At 46.5% G+C, this 23,041-nt stretch overlaps 1 pseudogene; it reads right to left on the bottom strand.

Moving 5' to 3' along the window:
• Window positions 1-11,769: 11,769 nt before the first annotated feature.
• On the bottom strand, window positions 11,770-20,732 carry LOC116978427 (annotated as a pseudogene).
• Window positions 20,733-23,041: the final 2,309 nt, after the last annotated feature.

The raw sequence follows: 23,041 nt of genomic DNA, 5'->3' as shown, positions 1-23,041 counted from the left end.
TTTGGTGCTACCTCCTGCACCCACACACAACTGGCTGACTTAATCCGCTTCACCACTAACTTCCATCCGGCACTCAAATACACCTGGACCATTTCTGACACTTCGCTACAATTTCTTGACCTCACTGTCTCCATCGCAGGTGATAGACTTCTTTTTATTTTTAATAATATTTTTATTAGAAGCATGTGCATATCATAATAAAAGCATTTCTTGTATATCAATCACACGTTGCTAATAGGTGGGAATCCAACTATCAAAATAATAGTGGTCCTCATTTATCAGTTGTATATTAACTCTGCTTCTATTTGTTTTTGTTTTTTTTAATCGATAGAAAGAGAGAAGAAAAAAAAGGCACAATAAAGAAGAATGGAGTAATTTATCAATAATACAACTTTGGATATAGGTCCGTAGGTTATAAAACATATCTATTCTTCTAATCCTGAGTTCGAGCTTCTGTCAGATTCCCGTGCTGGACCAATTGACCCTTTCAAAAAGTCAATAAATGGAGACCATATTCTAACAAATAATTCTTGTTTGTCAATTAAGACAAGTCTAGTTCTTTCCAAATGTAAAGTCTCCGACATTTCCATAATCCACATTTTAATTGTGGGGGTTGTAGGACCCATCCAAAATTTTAATATTAATTTTTTCCCCAAAAAGTTTTTTTGGCTTGTTGTAAGTTTTAGGCTTTGTTCTGATATTCCTAATATTATTAGTTTTGAGTCGGGATCCAATTGGAAGTTGACAAATTCAGAATTTATTCTAAAAATATCCGTCCAGAAATTTTTGATTTCTATACAATATACAAAGGTATGAGTTAAGTTAGCCTCTAAGTGCTGACATTTATCACAAATAGGAGAGATATGTGGGAAGATTCTATTTAAATTTGTTTTAGAGTAATGTGGTTGGCTTCTGGTCGGCTTCTTTACAACCTGTTCTAAGAATCCATCTCGGCGGCACTCTAGAAACTCTCTTGCTTGGGGTCCGAAACTAACCTGATTTCCCCAGTCTACCTGCATATTGAAATTCCCCATCACCGCAGTGGCATTACCTTTGTTACATGCCAGTTAAAACTCCTGCTGCAACTTACACCCCCCCATCCGGGCTATTATTTGCGGGTCTGTAGATAACACCAATTAGTGTCGTCTTGCCATTGCAATTCCTCAACTCAATCCACAGTGACTCTACCTCGTCGGTCCCTATGTCTTCCCTCGAAAGCGACTGAATACCATTCCTCACCAGCTAGCCCCCTCCTCTGCCCACCTGCCTGTCATCTCTATAGGATGTATAACCCTGAATATTAAGTTCCCAGACACGATCCTCCTGCAGCCACGTCTCGGTAATCCCCACAATGTCATATCTACCCAGCTCTATCTGAGCCTCAAGCTCATCTACTTTACTTCTTATACTTCGCGCATTCAAATACAGTACTTTTAATTCCTTACGCATCTCACCATTCACATCGATCCGTACTACACTTGGCCATACTCTCCTATCCCTTTGTCAGCTTTCATTCCCGTTAATTCTGGGGTAATTAACTATCCCTTTACTCTCTTTCCCTTTAACTCCGTACTTGACTATCCGATTTGACACCCCCCCCCCCTTCCGTACATTAGTAGCACCCCTTACATAGGAGATTCTGTTTGCTACAAATGTTAGAAAGCATTTGTTTTCGTTGTTGAAGTACTTAAGCACTGTAGTACTATCAATCAAGAAAATAGATTCTTCCAATTCAAGCTGTAGTTCTTTCCGTAGCATTATGTCAATTTTAACAGCTAAGACTGCGGCAGTAAGTTCCATTCTGGGAATCGTCATTGGCTTTAATGATGCCACTCTGGCCTTTCCCATTACGAATGCAACATGTACTTCGTTGTTATAATTTTCCAGGCTTAGATATGAAACAGTACCACAGCCACTGTCACTTGCGTCCGAAAAGAGATGTCTGAAGAAGGGTTTCGGCCCAAAACGTTGCCTATTTCCTTCGCTCCACAAATGCTGCTGCACCGCTGAGTTTCTCCAGCTTTTTTGTGTACCTGCAGCTGTGCATACCTGATTCAACCGAAGTTTGTAGGCTTCATGCACCGGTCCATTTTAAATTCCGAGATCTCGTTGAGATCCGTTAACCACTCTGCCTATCGCCGAGAGAAGGTTTGCGTTATACTCTCATCCCATCCAAGGTTTTCCTTACAAAGATCCTGGAAAATCAACTTGGCTGACAGTGTATATGCTGGAAGAAATCCCGAAAGGTCGTAAACAGAACCAATCACGGATAAAATTCATCTTCTTGTGCAAGGTCGCTCTTGAATCGAGATTCCGAATTGAACACATCTGTTTCAACGACATAGTGCTCTTTCCATTGGCAGATTCTCTCCGTCCAAATCCAACTCTCTGGCCTCCTTCACTCTGTTATCTGCTGGAATGCATTCCAATACAACACGGCTGTTGCTGGTCCACATGGCTAGCGTGAATCATCCTTTATTGCAGATGGAAGTCAGATATTTTACCATTTGAATTGCTTCCTGTTCCGTAGACATGGGTTTTAAACAATCATCCACATAGAAGTTGTTCTTTACTGTAAGTTTCACTTTTTTTGGGAAGTGAGCTTTATTGTTCTCGGCGGTTTCCTCAATTCAAAGTTTGCACAACTTGGTGATGACGCCGCTCCAAAGAGATGCACCTTTACCTGATATTCAACGAGATCTTGTTGTACATCACCATCAGGCCACCAGAGGAATCACAAATGTTCAATATGCTTTTCTGATACATTGACTTGGTGAAACACTGCTTTAATATCAGCCATGAAAGCAACCGGTTCTTGTTGGAATTTAATAAGAACTCTGATGATGGAGTTGGTAAGTTCCGGACCCTGCAGTATTTGACAGTTAAGTGCTGTTCAATTGAAGACTGCAGCACAGTCAAAGACCACCCTCAATGTCCCTCTCTTTGAGTGATACACCCCGTGGTGTGGAATATACAAAAGCTCTTCGTCAATTCGATTCAACTGACCTGTTGGCACAATTTCGGCAAAATCATTGTCAATCATGTCCTTTTGGAAACATGTATATTCATCATGAAATTTCGTATTCCTGACAAATTTGTTTTTCAGGTTCTGCGTGCGTTGTTATCTAATGCGATGGTTATTCAGCAGATTAACACCTTCTTGTTTCAAAGGTAAGTCTAGACAATAATATCCTACTGTCATCTTTAGTAACATCCAAGAACTTTAACTTTCTAGACATCTCTTCTGATTCCCTACTGGTACTTTCATTGAATTCGTGATTGTATTGCTTGATCAATAGCTGTTCTAATTTAACAATAGACATTTGACTGACAGCAGCAGCAGGGCGATTATTCTGGTTCCTGCTTTTGTTGTTCCTTTTCAAGGAGCCATAGACGACCCATCCGTGAAGAGTTCTCACAGCAAATAGTCCACCCCCTTGACCGCTGACATACTCATTAGGTTCAAATGCCTTCATAGCATTTGTTCCGATAAGTAGGTCAATACCAGAATTTATTCTAGGTATCTTGACATCCTTCAAGCAAGGCCATTGTTTCAAGTCTTCTTGCTGGGTATATTTTGATAAGAACCCGGCATGGTTTCATGTGTAAACACATCGGATATTTGTATAAAAGTGTCTTCAACCGGATTAGATATTTCCATACCTGGAAAACGATGACGATTACAACATATCTCCTCATTCATGGCACGCACGAAAATTTTAATCTCTTCTCTTGTGATGTCCAGCCCTCTCGTCAAGCTTTATGTGCAAAAGGTAGCCGAGCTCCCATGATCCACACATGCATATGTTTGCAAGACTATTCGCTTTGTTGCTCAGAATCAGAATGCTTTATTGTCATTGCATGTGTCACATACAACGAGATTACTGTGTCTCTCCATTTAAAATAACTTCAAACATTCACATACTCATACTTTTTACACTCCCTCCCTCCTTAGACCCACCCATGGATTCACATTTACATAAATTAACACTGTCTCCCTCCCCCCCCCACCCCCCCCCTCCTTCCCCATAACTCGCTCCCGAGCCAGAGATCAGTTCCAAGATTGCTGATGGGTAAAAGCTGTTCTTGAGCCTGGCAGTGCGTGACTTTAGCGACCTGTACCTTTTTCCTGAGGGCAGCAGTGTGAAAAGGTGGTGACAAGGATGTGTAATGTCTTTCACGATATTACAGGTCCTGCTGCGGCACCTGGAGTGGTAAATGTCCTCCAGAGGGGGCAGCGGGAGTCCAATGATACCCTGGGCAGTTTTTATCACCCTCTGGAGAGCTGCTCTGTCAGCTGCTGAACAGTTCCCAAACCAGGCAGTTATGCAGTAAGTCAGTATGCTTTCTACCGAACAGCGGTAGAAAGACTCCAGCAGTTTAGCAGACAGATGGACCTTCCTCAGTGTTCCTTACCTTTACTGGTAAGATGGAGAAATGCATGTTTCTACCCCGGCCCCAATATGCACATTTATCTGAGGTGAGGTAACAGCATCACTCGTATCTGGCCTCTCCTTCTGTTCTATTTGCTCTGGTGGTTTTTCCGTATTCTTCTGTTCAGTATGAAGTAATCTGGATTATATTGATTTCACTTATCAAAAGTTATACGACTCTCGCAGTCTCTAGCCATGTGTCATTTCTTCAAACATCCAAAGCAGATTCCCTTCTCCTTTAAGAAGTCCATCTTTTTTTTATATTCCTTCCTCTTGAAATCTGGACACCACCTTATGGTGTGACCAACCTCATCACATGACAAACAGAAACCTCGTGGCTTAATGGTAGATGCACTTCTTTTTTTCACACCTGTTGTTTCAACAGGTATTACAGCGGCAGCAAAACTACTTTCCTTAGGTCCCGATCTTCCTTTTGTGTTAGTAAAAGTAGAACCTTTGACAGTTGATGGTTTAGGATCGTTAATACTCCCATAGCGTAAATTTGACATTAACTGTATTTCCCTTTCTATAAAATTCACCAGATCAGGAAGCATGTCCTCTCGATTCTCCTCTTCGTGTATACAATACAATACAATATGTATTCATTGTCATTTGAACCTCAAATTAGGTTCAAACGAAACTCTGTTTCTACAGCCATACAAACAGAACAATGTCTACAAGACACACAAACAATTCAATTCACACAAACATCCATCACAGTGAATCTCCTCCTCACTGTGATAGAAGGCAAAGTCTTTTCTCTCCCCTGTGCACCATTTTTCTCCGCAGGCGGGCGATGTTAAGTCCCACGGCCGTTAAGGCCGCGCCGGGCGATGTACTGCCCCGCTCCAGGTCTTAATGTCTCAATGCGGGATCCCGCGGCGAGCGTTGGCATGTCCCGCGACCGTTGAAGCCGTGCCGAGCGATGTACAGCCCCGGTACACACAATTGCTGGGGAAACTCAGCGGGTGCAGCAGCATCTATGGAGCGAAGGAAATAGGCGACGTTTCGGGCCGAAACCCTTCTTCAGACTGATGGGGGGTGGGCAAAGAAAGAAAGAAAAGGGGAGGAGGAGGAGGAGCCCGAGGGCGGGCGGATGGGAGGGTGGGAGGAGACAGCTAGAGGGTTAAGGAAGGGGAGGAGACAGCACGGGCTAGCCAAATTGGGAGAATTCAATGTTAATGCCATAAGGACGTAAGGACCCCAGACGGAATATGAGGTGCTGTTCCTCCAATTACCGCTGTTGCTCACTCTGGCAATGGAGGAGACCCAGGACAGAGAGGTCGGATTGGGAATGGGAGGGGGACTTGAAGTGCTGAGCCACCGGGAGGTCAGGTAGGTTATTGCGGACTGAGCGGAGGTGTTCGGCGAAACGATCGCCCAACCTACGCTTGGTCTCACCGATGTAAATGAGCTGACATCTAGAGCAGCGGATGCAGTAGATGAGGTTGGAGGAGATACAGGTGAACCTTTGTCGCACCTGGAACGACTGCTTGGGACCTTGAATGGAGTCGAGGGGGGAGGTGAAGGGACAGGTGTTGCATTTCTTGCGGTTGCAACGGAAAGTGCCCGGGGAGGGGGTGGTGCGGGAGGGAAGGGAAGAATTGACGAGGGAGTTGCGGAGGGAGCGGTCTTTGCGGAAGGCAGACATTGGGGGAGATGGGAAGATGTGGCGAGTGGTGGGGTCACGTTGGAGGTGGCGGAAATGGCGGAGGATTATGTGTTGTATTTGCCGGCTGGTGGGGTGAAAGGTGAGGACCAGAGGGACTCTGCCCTTGTTGCGTGTGCGGGGATGGGGAGAGAGAGCAGTGTTACGGGGTATGGATGAGACCCTGGTGTGAGCCTCATCTATGGTGGCGGAGGGGAATCCCCGTTCCCTGAAGAACGAGGACATTTCCGATGCCCTGGTATGAAATGTCTCGTCCTGGGAACAGATGCGGCATAGGCGGAGGAATTGGGAGTAGGGGATGGAGTCTTTACAGGGGGCAGGGTGGGAAGACGTGTAGTCCAGATAGCCATGTGAGTCAGTGGGTTTGTAATGTATGTCGGTCAGGAGTCTGTCCCCTGCGATGGAGATGGTGAGGTCAAGGAATGGTAGGGAAGTGTCGGAAATCGTCCAGGTGTATTGGAGTGCCGGATGGAAGTTGGTGGTGAAGTGGATGAAGTCAGTCAGTTGTGTGTGGGTGCAGGAGGTGGCACCAAAGCAGTCGTCAATGTAGCGGAGGTAGAGGTCGGGGATGGGGCCCTGGTACGCCTCGAACAAGGATTGTTCAACGTACCCGACAAAGAGACAGGCGTAGCTGGGGCCCATGCGTGTGCCCATAGCTACGCCTTGTGTTTGGAGGAAATGGGAGGAGTCAAATGTAAAGATATTGAGGGTGAGGACCAACTCCGCTAAACGGAGGAGAGTGTCAGTGGCTGGGTATAGGTTGCATGTATGTACAGCCCCGCTCCGGGTCTTTCCAACCCCGCGACACGGGCGGGAGAAGTTGCATTGCGGGAGCTCCGAAAAGCGGTCTCGCACGAGGCACCCGCGAGCTCCCGATGTTACTGTCCACCGAGCCTGCGTCTGGAGCCTCCGAGCACCGGAGTCGGGCCGCAGCATCGAGCTCCCCACACTGCGAGGCCGGCCAGCCCCACGATGGTGAGTAGTCCGCAGGCTCCGCGACTGGAGCCCCCAGGTCGTTCCGGTTGGAGGCCGCTCCACGGTACTAGGCCCCAGCGACAAAGGAGTCCCGAAGAGATTTTAAAAGCCCCCCCCCCCCCCCCACCGCCTGACAGGCTGCAGGTGCCGCTGCAACGTCAGTCGCGCCGCCAACCGGAAACTGTTCTGTTTAGTTCTATCAGAGCTGTTTTATCCCTCCACTTTTCTCAAAGTCTATATGGCAGTTTTAGAGTTTTAGTTTTCATATTGCGAACAACATTCATTTCTTGTATGTGGTTGATATTTCTCATCGAGCTACAACAACCTCTAAGAAATATCGCAAACCTATGCACCATCTTCATGCCTTCTGCCTTGATAGCTGCCCGAGCATAGGCCTTCTTCATGTATGCAGAAATAATCTTCTGTCCATTACGAAAATGGTCTTTAAGCAATTTCCTTGTCATTTGATAGCCCTCATCAGCATGCAAAATGTCGACAACTTCCAACAAGCTGCTTTGCATATCCGTTTGTGCAGTGCTCCAGGAATCGTAAACTATCTCTTTCATTAGTAGTTTTCATTTCCACTCCTTCGTGAAACGCCATTAGGATAGTTTCATATTGCATAGGATCACCGTCAAACTTAGGAATTTCTATTGGAGGTAAGGTGGAAGAGATATTATGTTGAGCTAGAGACTCGCTAATTTTATTTTGATTCTTCACAAATTCACAGATTTCTTATTTAAACCCCTCATTGGACTCAGTAGAACGGTAAAAATAGGCTTCTTAAAATGGTACTGGTGTGGGTAAGGTTTGTGCCGAGTCCCATGGCTAGTTGTTTGTCCCTGGCTGGGCGCCAATGGATGATAAACAGGCATCTGCCAATCCTGGCTTGCTCGAGCATGTGTATTGGGCCTCTGAGAAGAATGCAGAGTTGCTGGCACCCGGTTGCTTAGATGAAGATTTATCGCCCAACCACTTATTCAGTGATAATTCTGAGTCAAGTCAGATATTCTCTGGCTGTAGATTTGTATTTGCTGCTATTTCTAGCTTAACAGCTCCTTCTTGCACTAAGGAACTATTCTTCTGAGATATCTCGAGCCGCATCCAGAACCCCGAGTTTCCAGTGTCTCCTTCTTCGTCTTGTCAACTGCCAACTCCGTGGCTATTTCCAGCTGTCTCTTCTCTCTCCTCAGCTGTTCTTCTTGTTTTTTTCTTCAAGGCGACAATTTGTAGCGAGAAAACAGCTACCTCAGCTTCGTCTTCAATTTGAGCAGAGACCCTTGCACTTGAAATGGCTACAGAACGAGATTTATGTCTTGATCTTCGTGTTGAGACATTTGACAATATGTCTTGGGGTCTAATTTCTTCTTCCATTTCATCACCTTGTTGCCTAGCTTCTCCCTCTGTAGCGTGGAATGTTCGTGTCATGATTTCCGACAACGACTTTTCCACCTCTTCTATGAATCCGAGGAAAATATTTGTTCTCTCACGATACCACTGAACTTGCCATTCACGTTCTTCCCCAGACAGTTGTAGACACATTTAAGTTGTGTGTGTTTTTCTCCAACTTCACGGCAGAGGTAGATTAATTCTTCCAGATTGGCTTGTATTTTACTCGCATTTTCTTCTGCTTTCATTAGGTCCCTCTGGTATCCAATCGACTTGATAACCTCCCTCCACAGCTTCTCGCTGTCCTTCTGGCATTTTTCCAGGTAACCTGCTTGTCCTCTTTCAGTGAGTTTAAAGCCCTGTCTCACGGTGCGAGCTGACACACGAGGTACCCCGAGTGAAAGACTCGTGGTTGTGTACAAGATTCCAAGTGTATGATCAAGAGTTTAACCGAGTTCCCACGGGTATGCCGTTTACTTGTCATTTCTGCGATGTTGCAAGTTCCTCTCCCGAGTTTTACATTTATACCAAGCCGATTTCCTGCAAACTCTTACGCCTTTGCGCCTACCACTAAGGCCAATTTACACCAAGCTAATTAACCTGCAAACCTGCATGTCTTTGGAGTGTGATTAGAAAACTCACGTAGAAACACTGAAATTAGTGCAGAAGTAGGCCATTCGGCTCTACGAGCCAGCACCGCCATTCAATATGATCACGGCTGATCATCCTAAATCAGCACCCGATCCTGCTTTCCCCACATATCCCTTGATTCCGTTAGCTTTAAGAGCCATATCCAACTCTTTCTTGAATACATCCAGTGAATTGGCCTCCACGGTCTTCTGTGGCAGAGAATTCCACAGATTCACAACTCTCTGGCTGGAAATGTTTCTCCTCATCTCAGTCCTAAATGGTCTATCCCTTATTCTTACACGGTGATCCGGATATTCGTCTGGACTTAGCCAACATGGGAAACATTTTCCTGCATTTAGCCTGTCCAATCCCTCAAGAATTTAAAATGTTTGTATAAGATACCCGCTAATCCTTCCAAATTCCAGTGAATACTTCATTAAAACTTACCGAATGGTGAAAGGCCTGGATAGAGTGGATGTGGAGAGAATGTTTCCACTAATGGGAGAGTCCAGAGGGCACATACTCAGAATAAAAGGACGCACCTTTCGAATGTAGATCAACAGGAAGAGAGTGGTGTATCTGTGGAATTGATTGCCACAGACCGCGATGGGGACCAAGTCATTGGGTATTTTTAAGGCGGAGATGGACAGGGTTCGTCATTAGTAAGGGCGTCAAAGTTTACGGGGAGAAGACAGGAGAATGGTGTTGAGAGGGAAAGATAGATCAGGTATGATCGAATGGCGGAGCGAACTTGATGGGCCGAATGGCCTAATGATGGTCCTATATCTCATGATGCAATGGGTTTGTGGGTTAATTGGCCATAAATTGTCGCAAGTGTGTCGGGAGCGAAGGGCAAGTGGGTATAACGTGGAACTGGCTTGTGAACGCATGATTAATGGTCGGCCTGGAGTGGGTGGGCCGAAGGGCCTGGTTGGATAGGTTAGACAGATCAATTACTAGAGGGGATAGATTTAACGTGATGGGGCAAAGTTTAAAGATGTACAGGGCTCGTTTGGTTGTGTGTGTGTGTGGGGGGCTGGAACGCATTGCTGGGGGGGGGGGGGGGGGGGGGGGGTGAGGCAGATACGATAGTGGTCTTTAAGAGGCTTTTAGATGGGGATGCAGAGATTCACCATCCTCGGACTAAATACATTTCTCCTCGCCCCCGACCCGAAAATAACGTCCTTTAATTCTGAGGCTATGACCTACAGTCCTAGGCTCTCCGCAAGTGGAAACATCCTCTCCACATCCACTCTATCCAAGCCTTTCACTATTCTGTATGTTTCAATGAGGTCTCCCTTCAATCGACCAAACCTCAGCGAGTACAGTCCCAGTGCGGACAAACGTTCTTCATAGGTTAACCTACTCATTCCCGGGATCCTAGGTTTAGAGGATGTTGCCCGGACTCGAATGTCTGAGCTACAGAGAGAGGTTGGGCAGGCGGCGACTCGGTTCCTTGGAGTACAGGAAGCTGAGGGGTGTTCTTATAGAGGTGTATAAAATCACGAGAGGAATAGAGTGTGCTAATTCACATATCCCTCTAAACATGTACTATCCATCTACCTGTCTAATTATTTCTTAAACGTTGGGATAGTCCGTGCCTCAACTGCCTCCTCTGGCAGCTTGTTCCATACACCCATCACCCTTTGTGTGAATGTTCAAGAAGGAACTGCAGATGCTTGAAAATCGAATGTAGACAAAATTGCTGGAGAAACTCAGCGGGTGCGGCAGCATCTATGGTGCGAAGGAAATAGGCGACGTTTCGGGCCGAAACCCCTCTTCAACTATTGTGTGAAAATGTTACACCTTAGATTCCTATAAATATTTCCCCCTTAGCCTTAAACCTATGTCCGCTGGTCCTCGATTCACCTACTCTGGACAAGAGACTCTGCGCACCTATCCAATCTATTCCTCACATAATTTTGTACACCTCTATAAGATCGCCCCTCTTCTCCTGCGCTCCAAGGAATAGAGTTCCAAACTCCTCAATCTCTCCCTATATACTTCCAGAAGGTTTTAACAGTCTTTTACCCTGAGTAATGGAATCGGGAAAGACAGGACGTGGGGTTAAGTTGAGAGGGGGGAAGATTTAAGACGAACCCGAGGGAACCTTTCCACGGTGGGCATATGGAACGAGCGGCCAGAGGAAGTAGTTGAGGCAGGATCAATAACAACATAAAGACACCAGGACAGATGTATGGTTAAGAAAGCTTTAGTGGGTCTTGGGCCACACGTGGGAAAATGGGAGTGGGTTAGGCGGAAAAATTTGTCGGCATTGACTAGTTGACTATTTCCATGCACTATGGTACAATGTCTCTGTGGGTCTGTCTCTCGGCGGCAAATGACACTTCGTTAGAGTTGCTGCCTCACACACCACCAGTTTTCTCCGGATGCTCCGATTTCCTCTCCCACACTCCAGAAACTAATATCTTTGCAGGTTAATTGGCTTCCTATAATACATATAGTGTCCCTTGTGTGTAGGACAGTGCCAGTGTACCTGGAACGGTGTACTGCTCAGCGCGAATTCAGTGGGGCGAATGACCTGCTCGCACGCTGAAGTAAAAGTTCAAAGTCTCAAGCGAAATTATAGCGTTAAGTAGGAGGGAAGACGAATTGCATTTAAAATACATTTATTACATTTCATACATTATATTTACAACATTAATAATAAAATTAAACGAGTCTTTCTGGATATTCACTCTTCCTCTTCGGCCTTCTAGTGTCCAGATCCGCCGAATCGATGCCCACTTCTTCGTAGTCCTTCTCCAGCGACGCCATATCCTCCCGCGCGTCCTGGAACTCTACTTCCTCCAGCCCCTCTCCCACGTACCAGTGGACAAAGGCCCGCTTGGCGTACATCTTGTCGAACTTGAGGTTCATGCGGGTACAAGCCAGGGAGACGGCGATGGTGTTGCTCAGCATGCAGACGGCGCGTTGCACCTAGGCTAGGTCGCCCCCAGGCACCACCGTCGGGGGCTGGTAGTTGATGCCCACCTGCGGGAGAGAGAGAAACGGCGTTTAGTTCGCTTACAGACAGATTGGAAGGATGACATCCATATTCATGGAACGTGTTTCCAGCTTCAGGTTTCTGGGGGTCAACATCTCTGATGACCTCTCTTGGACCCACAATAGCTCAATACAGGTCAAGAAGTCTCACCAGTGTATCTTCTTCCTGCGGTGACTAAAGAAGGTCCATCTGTCTCCTCAGATTCTGGTGAACTTCTACCGCAGCACGATCGAGAGCATCCTTACCAACTGTAACACAGTATGGCATGGCAACTGCTCTGTCTCCAACCGGAAAACACTGCAGAGGGTGGTGAAAACTGCCCGACGCATCACCGGTTCCGCACTCCCCTCCACTGAGTCTGTCCAAAGCAAGCGATGTACTTTGGTGTACCTAGGTAACTCTGTACCTTGGTGATTGGCAGTCACCCCCCCCCCCCCCCCCGGACACTCCTTCCCCCAGAAAGACTGCACTACTGCTACTGTTTGTACACATATATATATATGTTACTGTTCATTATTCTATGTTCGCTCTTCTGGGTGAGATGCTAACTGCATTTAGTTGTCTCTGTACTGTACACTGCACAATGACAATAAGGATTGAATCTGAATCTGAATCTGAATTCAAGATGAGATGCATCTGCCGCCGGTAGGTGGCGGCAGTGGCGCAGCGAATAAAAGCCAACCTCCATTGCTTTGTCGCGTCAACATGTCCGCGATGGATTAATAGGCAGTGTGCATAAGTGAGTGGTGAAAGATAAATCGGTGCTCTTTTACCCGAGGGACGCCAGTTTGGTTGTACGATTGGAAGAAGCCGGGGCCACCCAATGGAGTTCTGGAAATTGCAAATGGTTCCCGCTAGGGTTGGAGTTCCACGAAAGCAGCTGTTCCAGAGCGCTGTGGACCCGGTATCGATCATAACCTCCGACGTGCCGCCACCTTACCCCTTCCCACTCCCCCCCCCCCCCCCCCCCCCCCCCCCCCCCCCCCCCCCACCGCTCCCTTCATCGCAAAGAGGCTGGTGCTGGGTAATTGGCAAGTCGCAAGGAGGAATAATGCTAAATATGGGACTGAACGAGCGTTAGGATATAAGTGACAGGAGAGAATGGAATTGCTGGTTCAAGTTCAAGTTCAAGTGAGTTAATTTTCATGTGTCCCTGATAGGACAATGCCATTCTTGCTTTGCTTCAGCACACAGAACATAGTAGGCATTTACTACAAAACAGATCAGTGTGGGATGGTCAGCGTGGACCCGATGGGCCGAATGTTACTGATCGTGGTCTAAAAATGAAGATTTGCGCCTTTAAACGAGGGAAACCCGTGCTGGTTATCAAGATGCCGGCATGACCCATTGGACAGGAGTCTGCTAGAAACCTTCAATGGTTCCCTGGATGTTAAGAACCCAGGCCCTCGGTTTGGAAAGTGTTAGAAATTTTCCAACAAAGACTATTACAAAAACGGTAGAAACTGAACGAACTTTATTGTGAGAGAGAGAGTCACACAGATCCCAAGTGTCTGTGGGAGTCCTCTCTGAGCTAATGTTGAAAACCATCTCTTTTATACATTGATTTAGACAAAAAGCATCCAGACAAATGGTAATGAACAAGGACACTCAGAATTCAAAGGAAATAACATTTAGCTGTTGAAAGTTACACCGGAGCAAGATTAGCCGTTCTGCAAGTTCTGTGATAGACTCTTAATCTCTTGACCGAGACATGTCAATTACCTGTGCCCTAGGCAGTTTCGGAAAGCAATCTTGTGCAGACACAGATAGAATACACAAGGAAATAGTTACATAAATGTTTCCATAATTTTCCTCCTCTTTATACAAATTTACTGAATTATAATCTAAAACAAATTTATGTCCTTCGAGTTGAAGTCCCCAAGTTTCTTCACAGAACCACATGTTCTCTCGACTTTCTGTAGTTCGATCATTCGTGAGGGTTCAATCAGTCAGGAATGTTTCTCTCAAGTCAATTTCATAGCATTGTCTCTCTTCTGCTTTGGTTGGTATTACAGCACAGAAGCTCATTGGTTGCCCTCTCCCCTCCCTGATGGATATTTACACCTCCCGCTGCCTTAGCAGGGCAAAGAATATCATCAAGGACAGCTCCCATCCTGCGTTTGGACTGTTCGACCTGCTGCCCTCTGGAAAGCGCTATAGGTGCATCAAAACTAGGACAAATAGACTCAGGAACAGTTGTTTTCCGAAAGTCATAACTACTCTTAACTCACACATGCACTGACTTCATTGCCCAACACCCGGACTTCCATCTATTCTATCCACGTACTGAAATTTGGAATTGTAATGTGTATTGTAACTGTAATTTTTAATATTTTAAAAATAATTTTTAATATTTTAATATAACTTTTAAACATCTGCCTAAGAATACTACCTATTCATCCTTCACCATTTTGCCTTTATAGATATGTATATAGCGCCGCAGAATTGTGCACCTATCCCCCCCCCCTTGTTTTGTTTTCTGTTTCTTGTTTTTTGTACTAAATGATATGTATGCACTAAGTACCATATAACCATATAACCATATAACAATTACAGCACGGAAACAGGCCATCTCGACCCTTCTAGTCCGTGCCGAACACATAATCTCCCCTAGTCCCATATACCTGCGCTCAGACCATAACCCTCCATTCCTTTCCCATCCATATAACTATCCAATTTATTTTTAAATGATAAAAACGAACCTGCCTCCACCACCTTCACTGGAAGCTCATTCCACACAGCTACCACTCTCTGAGTAAAGGAGATCCCCCTCATGTTACCCCTAAACTTCAGTCCCTTAATTCTCATGTCATGTCCCCTTGTTTGAATCTTCCCTACTCTCAGTGGGAAAAGCTTTTCCACGTCAACTCTGTCTATCCCTCTCATCATTTTAAAAACCTCTATCAAGTCCCCCCTTAACCTTCTGCGCTCCAAAGAATAAAGCCCTAACTTGTTCAACCTTTCTCTGTAACTTAGTTGCTGAAACCCAGGCAACATTCTAGTAATTCTCCTCTGTACTCTCTCTATTTTGTTGACATCCTTCCTTTCCTATCATTTTACGTCGCTACTGCGTCACCAGCTTCCCCCAACTGCGATTGATTGATTGTTTGATTGTTTGTTTGTTTGTTTGTTTGATTGATTGATTGATTGATTGATTGATTGTTTGATTGATGGATTGATGGATTGATGGATTGATGGATTGGTGGATGGATTGATTGATTGATTGATTGATTGATTGATAGATAGATATTTGATTGATTGATTGATTGATAGATATTTGATTGATTGATAGATATTTGATTGATTGATTGATAGATATTTGATTGATTGATAGATATTTGATTGATTGATTGATTGATTGATTGATACCTTTGTTCCTTCATTCTATCATTCATTCATTCATTCATTCATTCATTCATTCATTCATTCATTCATTCATTCATTCATTCATTCATCATTCATTCATTCATTCATTCATTCATTCATTCATTCATTCATTCATTCATTCATTCATTCATTCATGTTCTGATTCGTGCACTATCTATATCTTTAAAAAAAAATCAAAATGATTGCAGATATTCTCCAAAGCCTCCTGCGGACCAGAACAACTTTGCCCAAATTCTCCTTTTTGTTAATACCCTCCAATTAAGCATCATCGCGATTAGTCTCCTGTGCTTCCTATCTAAAGCCCCCACACCCTTCCAGTCGTGGGGCAAGCTGAATTACACACAATATCCAGAAATGCTGCCTAAAATAAATGCTATTAAGCTGCCACATGACTTCCTGAATCTTATGTTCAAAGCACCGACCCGGCATGTGAGCTCATTAATAAAACAACGCGATGCCTGTGTTGCGTCACTCGCGCTGAGAACCAATCGGGTTCGCTGGCAGCCAATCACTGCGCGTTCTATCGGGCGGGTTCGCTGGCAGCCAATCGTAGCGCGTTCTGGCTGCATAGAACGTTCTCTCGGGCGAGGTATAAACGGCGCGTTCGGCGGATGCGACACATTGTCTGGAGCTGCCAGATTGGATGGAAGTTCATGTTGTGTGCGCCAGGGGCGGGGCTGGGTCAGTCGGTTCAATCGGGTGAGGGTAGAGCCGGACGACATCCCGAGGACAGGTACGTAGAATGCCACGTTGTCAAGTTCACTCCCATATGTGTGCCGCTGCAAGAAAGCAACTCTATCGCTGCGCCACCGTGCATGCCTCATTCGATAAGGGCATTAGAGTCATAGAGTCATAGACTGATACAGTGCGGAAACAGGCCCTGCGACCCAACCTGCCTACACTAGTCAACATTGTCCCAGCTACACTAGTCTCACCTGCCTGCGCTTGGTACATATCCGTCCAAACCTGTCCTGTCCTGCCCATGGACCTGCCTAACTGTTTCTGATATAGATTATGAGATAGTCCCAGCCTCAACTACCTCCTCTGGCAGCTTTTTCCATACTCCCACCACCCTTTGTGTGAAAAAGTTACCCCTCGGATTCCTATTTAATCTTTTCCCGTTCACCTTGAACCTGCGTGGTCTGGTTCTCGATTTAGCCTGCTCTGGACAAGAGATTGTGCATCTACCCGATCTATTCCTCTCATGAGTTTGTACACCTCTGTAAGATTACCTCTCATCTTCCAGCGCCCCAAGGAATAGAGCCTCAGTCCACTCAACCTCTCCCTATAGTTCACAACGTCTAGTCCTGGCAACATCCTCGTAAATCGTTTCTGAACCCTTTTAAACTTAAACATATCTTTCCTATAACATGGTGCCCAAAAATAGGGCACAATATTCTAAATGCGGTCCCACCAACGACTTATGCAACTGCAACATGACCTCCCAACTTGCATACACATTACTCTTACTGATAAAGGTCAATGTGCCAAAAGCCTCTTTGACTACCTTATCTAACTAAAACTCAACCTTTAAGAAACCGTGCACCTGCACGCCAAGATCCCTCTACCCCACAACACTCCTCAGAGCCCTGCCATTTACTGTGTAGCTCTTTCCCTTGTTCGACGTCCCAAAATGCAACACCTCACACTTCTCAGTATTAAATTCCATCACCTATTAATGGTCCTTCCCTCTCCCCGTCTCCTCTCGTATAATCCATATATAGCTCAAACCCATGGGATTTTTCATATTCCCATTGGCCAAAGACATTTGACCTTCCCGATTCCCTACCTAAGTGCTTTGCTCCTTTTTGTATATTCTATCGGGACGCTGTCCCATCTCAACATCCTAAAATTTACTTGTATTTCATTTTGTGTAAGAATGAACTACAGATGCTGGTTTACTACCGATGATAGACTCAAAATGCTGGAATAGCCGCGGTCAGGGAGCATATCTGGAGAAAAGGAATAGGTGACGTTTCGATTCGAGGCCCGACTTCAGACTCATCAGTTTCCTTCAAGTGTGATTTGTTTTTCATAGATACAGCGCGAAAAGAGTCCCGTCGGCTAGCCGAGCGTGCGGTCGACCAGCAATTCCCCTACCTGAAAATTATCCTACACACTAGGGACATTTTACAGACGCCAAATTAACCTGCGACCCTGTAAGACATTTGAGTGTGTGAGGAAACCGGAGCGCGCTGGGAAAACCGACAGGGAGAACATACAAACTCCGTGCAGATAAGCACCAGTAGTCAGAATCGAACCCGTGTCTCTGGCGTTGTAAAGCACCAGCTGTACCACTGCGCCGCCGGTGTAGTTTCTTCTTTTCTTATTGACTGAATTTACCATCCAAGCTTCAGGAAAACCACCATCCGCGTCCTTCATGTTCTGTGAAGTACGCCAGAGCTGAATTACCATCACCTCGTCTTTAAATGATTCCTACAGGTGGGATGAGGACTTACATAAGAACAGCTGCTCCCAAATTACTCTCCCCACTTTCTGCCTAACAATGTTGTTATTTTCCATTCTCCGACTTCTCAAATAAGTCGACAAAACAATCGGTCCTTAAAATAATTTTATCATCATAAGTATAATATCTATCAATATAATCTATTAAATCTGTATTAAATTAAACTTTAAACTACTAAATTAATACATTTTATTCTTCCTCTTCCCCCCTTCTCTCGAGGTCGGCGGAATCCACGGCCACCTCTTGGTAGTCCTTCTCCAGCGACGCCATGTCCTCCCGCGCGTCCTGGAACTCTCCTTCCTCCAGCCCCTCTCCCACGTACCAGTGGACAAAGGCCCGCTTGGCGTACATCTTGTCGAACGATGTTGAGGCGGGTCCAGGCCATGGAGATGGCGGTGGTGTTGCTCACCATGCAGAGGGCGCGTTGCACCTTGGCCAGGTCGCCCCCCGGCACAACCGCTGGTAGTTGATGCCCACCTGCAGCCGGAAAAAAACCATTTTAAAATTAATTCTACTTGTACAAAAATGCTTGCATTGTCAGTATAGTACAGCGCCCTTAAATTGTACAAATGATCATTGAGTAACAGCTTAGCGATTCCGTTAAAGAAATCTCTGGCTGTAATTATTCTCCGGATTGCCATCAGAACCGCAAGCTCCGATACAAGTGTGTTAGAGTCATGAAGGTATGATGTTGTGCAGCAGGGAAGCGAGCTCTTCCAACCACCTTGTCCATGCCCCACAGTTGGCATATTGGGCTCGTCTCATTTGCATGCGACTGGCCTTTATCCTTCTACACCCTTCCTGTGCATCCTATGTTTTGGGAATTTCTATCTATGCTTTAAATGTGGTAAACGTAAGGGTTTCGAGATTTACCTGACAACTCGTTCAAGCTGCGGATTAAGCTATGAATAGATTAATTGTTCGGGAGGTCCTTCTTTAATATCTCATCACTCGCCTCACGTAGAGGACATCCAGTTTTGAGATGTTAAGATGAGAGCACATCGTATCTAAGTCCCTCGTGATATTGCACACCAAGATATGTCCTGCCCCTCAGATGTCTACGTTCCAAATAAAAAAATCCCTAGCCTATCTAACCTCTCCCATAAACGCAAGGCCGCAAGGCCAAGGACTGTCCGGATGAGACCCTCCTGCACCCTTTGCAAAATATTCACACCCTTGAAGATGGGTGTGTGCGTGTCCTTCGGGTGCTGATATGATTTATTTGCTGAGTACAAATAGTGCCAAGGATGTATTCTGAGTCGTTGCATGTATGTTGTTATTCCAGCAGATCAATTAGACTGCATGGGTGTGCATGGAAACGCGAGCGTTGGTCACACTCACCTTGAACCCGGTCGGGCACCAGTCCACGAACTGGATGGAGCGCTTGGTCTTGATGGTGGCGATGGAGGCATTGACGTCCTTGGGCACCACGTCCCCGCGGTACAGCATACAGCACGCCATGTACTTCCCCTGGCGAGGGTCGCACTTCACCAACTGGTTGGCCGGTTCGAAGCAGGCGTTGGTGAATTGGGAGACGGATAGTTCCTCGTGGTAAGCATTCTCTGCAGAAATAATGGGAGCATAGTTGACCAGCGGGAAGTGGATGCGTGGGTAGGGAACCAGGTTTGTTTGGAACTCAGTCAAGTCCACGTTGAGAGCGCCGTCGAACCGCAGCGAGGCGATGATAGACGACACTAACTGTGCCATCAGGCGGTTGAGGTTGGTACAGGTGGGTCGCTCGATGTCCAGGTTCCGCCGACACGCGTCGTAAATGGCCTCGTTATCCATCATGAAGGCGCAGTCGGAGTGCTCCTGGGTGCAGTGGGTGACCAGCACCGCGTTGTAGGGCTCGACCACAGCGGTGGAGATCTGCGGCGCCGGGTAGACGGAAAACTCCAGCTTGGATTTCTTGCCGTAGTCGACGGAGAGTCTCTCCATGAGGAGGGAGGTGAAGCCCGAGCTGGTGCCGCCGCCGAAACTGTGGAAGATGAGGAACCCCTGCAGTCCGGTGCACAGATCGGCCTGAGGGTGGAGAAGGGACAAAACCTCAATTCTGTGCCAATGTTTAAAGGGGAAGAGCGACACGAGAGTGTCATGATGCTCTCTACACAGGCACAGAGCGAGATGGTTCGGTGAGTATCTCAGTGATAAATAGAGCGGTGACAATGAGTATTTGGGAACACCGTGGCCGCAGCACTCGCGAATAGTCCAGTGCAACCGGATACATTGACGTTGTAAGCACGCGGAGCGGCAGTCGGCAATTTGCAGTCCCTGAGCAACCTACCAGTTTCCGGATGCGATCCAGGACGAGGTCCACGATCTCCTTGTCGATGGAGCAGTGGTCCCGGGCGTAGTTATTGGCGGCGCCCTCCTTGCCGGTGATGAGCTGCTCGGGGTGGAAGAGCTGCCGGTAGGTGCCGGTCCGCACCTCATCTGTGTGGCGGCACAGAGAGAGAATTAACCAATGCCACACATTGCCCCCTCTCCGCACGGGAAGGTCTTAAGAGAACGCCCAACATTCTCCTCAACCTCCAACTTACCGATCACCGTGGACTCCAGGTCGATGAACACGGCCCTTGGTACGTGTTTGCCCGCACCCGTCTCGCTGAAGAAGGTGTTGAACGAATCGTCGCTGCCACCGATGGTCGAGTCGCTGGGCATCTGTCCATCTGGTTGGATCCCGTGCTCCAGGCAATACAACTCCCAGCAAGCGTTGCCAACCTGGACCCCAGCCTGACCGATGTGGATTGAAAGACACTCGCGCTATTGGCGAGGTGAAACAGGCGGTGAGATATTAGGGCGACAGGAGCGCGTTGGTAATTACTCGTTTACTGCTGCGGGCCGCGTGATTTCCATAATTCCTATTGATCACCACTTGGACTTGTTCATAGCCTGTTTGCCCCTGATCGTTCACCGTCCCACGCCCAATATGACCACCTTCTCAGTTCCACCCAACATTGCAATTCGCAGACTCTCCACGCTGCCTTCGCCGATTGTAACCCTCAAATTCCTCGAAATTGCATTTCTCATTTCCCTGCCCAATATTACCCTGCGCCCTCCCCCCGTCGCCGTCTCATTTCCGCTCTAAGTTCCCAGCTATCTATCACGTTCCCATTTCCCGGGTGCGCTCTCCCCTTCCCGTGTCCGGTGTCTGAAGACAATCGCTTCCCTCCCCCATGCATCCCTCGCCCGGGGGAACACGCGCCTCCCGCGGACATTCTCCCGCGCGCTGACCATGTTACTCCGCTCGTTAGGTTCTCGAGAATGTGACGCAATTCGGCGCCGCTCCGGTATTTATACGGCCCCCGGGGATAGAACGGCGGCGTTCGCCAAACGCGCGCCGATTGGGCAATGAGAACAATGACCTTGGTTGCCATAGGAAACAAACATATAAGGCTCCAAGGTACACAAAAATGCTGGAGAAACTCAGCGGGTGCAGCAGCATCTATGGAGCGAAGGAAATAGGTGACGTTTCGGGCCGAAACCCTTCTTCTGCACCCGCTGAGTTTCTCCAGCATTTTTGTGTACCTTCGATCTTCCAGCATTTGCAGTTCCTTCTTGAACAACATAGAAGGTTACAAGGCGCTCGTTGCTGAATAATCCGTGCCTTGCGACAGTGAGAGTAGGAATGGAGCGAGGTGGAGGATAAATGCGTGGCTGAAAGACTGGTGCAGAGGGCAGAGATTCAAGTTTCTGGATCATTGGGACTTCTTTTGGGGAAGGTGGGACCTGTACAGAAAGGATGGGTTGCACTTGAACCCGAGGGGGACCAATATCCTGGCGGGGAATTGTGCAAAGGCGACTGGGGAGACTTTAAACTAGAATGGTTGGGGCGAGGGACTCAAATAGAGAAAGCTAGTAGACAGAATGGGAGGCAGGAAGCAGAAAAGGGAAGCACTCGGACACAAGAGGAGAAAGAAGAAAAAGGAAATAAACAGATAATAAGAGGCGGGGGGTTTCTTAAATGTGCATATTTAATGCTAGGAGCATTGTAAGAAAGGTGGATGAGCTTAGAGTCTGGATAGACACCTGGAAGTATGATGTTGTGGCGATCAGTGAAACATGGGGAAGTGTGATTGGAAACTAAATATTCCAGGATTTCGTTGCTTCAGGTGTGATAGAATTGGAGGGGCAAGAGGTGGAGGTGTTGCATTGCTAGTCAGGGAAGATATTTGGCAGGATAGATTGGAGGGCTCATCTAGGGAGGCTATTTGGGTGGAACTGAGAAGTGGGAAAGGTGTAGCAACACTTATAGGGGTGTATTATAGACCGCCAAATGGGGATCGAGAATTGGAAGAGCAAACATGTAAGGAGATAGCAGATATTAGTAGTAAGCACAAGGTAGTGATTGTGGGAGATTTCAACTTTCCACATATAGACTGGGAAACACATTCTGTAAATGGGCTGGATGGTTTGGAGTTTGTAAAATGTGTGCAGGATAGTTTTTTTACAGCAATACATAGAAGTACCTACTAGAGGAGGGGCAGTGCTGGACCTCCTGTTAGGAAATGATACGGGACAACGGAGGTATGCGTTGGGGAGCACTTCGGGTCCAGTGATCACAATACCATTAGTTTCAATATAATTATGGAGAGGGTCAGAACTGGACCTAGTGTTGAGATTTTTGATTGGAGAAAGGCTAACTTTGATGAGATGCGAAATGATTTAAAAGGAGTGAACTGGGACATTTTGTTTTATGGGAAGGATGTAGAAGAGAAATGGAGGACATTTAAAGGGGACATTTTAAGAGTACAGAATCTTTATGTTCCTGTTCGGTTGAAAGGAAACAGTAAAAATTGGAAAGAGCCCTGGTTTTCAAGGGAAATTGGACATCTTGTTCAGAAAAAGAGGGAGATCTACAATAATTATAGGCAGCATGAAGTAAATGAGGTGCTTGAGGAGTATAAGGAATGTAAAAATAATCTTAAGAAAGAAATTAGAAAAGCTGAAAGAAGATATGAGGTTGCTTTGGCAAGTAAGGTGAAAGTAAATCCAAAGGGTCTACAGCTATATTAATAGCAAAAGGATAACGAGGGATAAAATTGGTCCATTGGAGAGACAGAGTGGACAGCTATCTGCAGAGC

This window comes from Amblyraja radiata, chromosome 11 (assembly GCF_010909765.2).
Source record: "Amblyraja radiata isolate CabotCenter1 chromosome 11, sAmbRad1.1.pri, whole genome shotgun sequence".
Lineage (NCBI taxonomy): Eukaryota > Metazoa > Chordata > Chondrichthyes > Rajiformes > Rajidae > Amblyraja > Amblyraja radiata.
This window is presented reverse-complemented; position numbering and strand designations above follow the sequence as displayed.